Here is a 2241-nt window from a genome sequence, read left to right on the forward strand (position 1 = left end):
CCCTTCAGGGATGGTCTCCTGTCACTTGAAATTCAACCAAATGTCTCGTCACTCACCAATCATTGCAAAACCTTTTCTTTGGACAAATCTCCTTGTCCAGTGATATAATCTCATTGCTCCAGCCAAGAATTCAAAGATTTAAAAAAAAAAAAAAATGGAGTGGAGAAGGAGATTTGTGACAGCCTAGGTATGTCTGTGACTTGTGCAAACAGCCCGTTTTACTCCAGCATTCCGCTGTTTTTAATAAAAAACTATCAGATCACACAAGATTATTTCCCAGGAAGATAAAAAATAATTTCATCCAATTGTTTTCCTGAGACTACAACTAGAAAAAAGAATAAAAGAAAAATTAATTTTTGTAATGACAAAAAATAAAAAAGAAAAGCAGAAGTTGGCTTTTAGCCAGAGGGCTTTTTAAAGCTCTAAAGAAGCTTTAAAAGTGACCAAGAACCTTTTTCCTGATAAACTTCACTACAAACTTGTATAGCCTTGACATTTTTCTAGTGTTTAGCATCATCTTTGACAGCAATATCCAGATGTTCCTGCTTACTAGCAATGCAAAGTCAGGGCCAGCCTCAGAACAAGTTTATCACCCTCAGAAGTTTAAGGGCACAAGTTTAAGGGAGAGATTCTTGAGGGATGACAGGCAATTAAAAACGCTGACACCTCTTTTACGAGCAGTTGAAAAGATAATTGAGAAATACAAAGTGATCTGAGTTAGAGTTCAGTGTGGTGAACAGGCACTGCCTGAGCTCTTTTCCTGCTGTTTTCTCAGAAGATGAACCCTGGATGTCCTTTTATTCTTTATCCTTTGGACACAGGAGTTTGCAAGCTGGGTTCTTGAGCTCACCTGAGAAAACAAGCACCTAAGAAGCAAAGAAGCAGCTGAGGCTGAAAAAGGGGCCATACAATATTTTGTCTTTTCTCCAGCTACTGGGATCCTAATTTTAATGTAACAAATCAGTGATACAGAATATTAGACTACCACTTAGTTTCCTTCGCAGGTAAGTATTCCTCAAACTAAAGGCTAAAATCTTTCACATTGTAATAATTATTAAATACATTTAAAGTACCATCATTCCAGTAAAGGATGACTTAGGAAACCACAAACTAAAAAGACTCCAAAAATTTATTGTAAGAGTTACTCTGAAATTTTTATATTTCATTTTGAAAATCATTAAGTTTTTAAATGCATGCTACTATTTTTAAGACTAGCTGGAAAATTCTTTTGATCCTCCAGGTATTAACCATCTGCTTAGAGCACAGGAGCAATGAAAAGGCAGCAAGGTGAGCTCTCCATGGTGCAGCCCACCAAGGCTCCTCTGCCAGAGGCAGCACTGATGTCTCCTGTAGGACATGGAGAAAGGCCACAGAGTTGCCAAAGTCAGAGATGAACAAATCCCATCTCTGCTGCAAACTGGGCTGCCCCTTCCTGACACAAATCAAAAGACTTTGGGGGACAGATACATTTAGATCCATTCTTATGCTTTCCCATCCTTTTTTTCATTTCCTTAAGCTATTAAATCTAAATAAAACCCAGAACAATCCCAAAAATAAACACCAAATCAAAAAGTGTAGCAGATATTTATATTGCTATCCAAAATTGTGAGTAGCTAATCTCATTTGTTTATGTCAGGTTTAGAGATAATAAAATTGTTTTTTATTATCTTGTATTGTTATGCATAAAAAGCACTAAAAATTAGAATATTACTGATGATCTGTGCTGAAACCAAATTTTTTTTCCTTTAGAAGAGAAGAAAATAACCCTGTAAGGAAAGTGTGCCTAAACCCTACTCAGAAACTCACTTTATCTTTAGAACTTTGTGAATTTTGAAGTGTATTACTTTTTTGATGCCTGACAAATACATCTGTCTTTGTGACTATGCTGGAAGAAAGTAAATCAAGGCTCAACAATCTTCTGCAATATTTAGGAGCAATCTATGCTTGCTATCATATGCACCGAGGATGAACTGCAAAGATAGTTTAATCTTTGATTACAAGTACAGACTCTTGGAATACTGGAGCAATGCACAGATGGTGTGATACTAAACACAACAGCTCTGCCCTGTTCATGGTATTTTGTGAGCAGCAGAAGGACCACAGGAGAAGTGCCAAGCCAGAAATTCCCATCCCAAAAGCATCAACTACTTATTTGTGCTTGATAATTTGAGAGGGACTGAAGGCAGTAAAGTGCAGCTGTGTCTGTGGGGAAGCCACATGGGGAGGTTTGGGATGGTTCTC

Source organism: Zonotrichia albicollis, chromosome 12 (assembly GCF_047830755.1).
Source record: "Zonotrichia albicollis isolate bZonAlb1 chromosome 12, bZonAlb1.hap1, whole genome shotgun sequence".
Classification (NCBI taxonomy): Eukaryota; Metazoa; Chordata; class Aves; order Passeriformes; family Passerellidae; genus Zonotrichia; species Zonotrichia albicollis.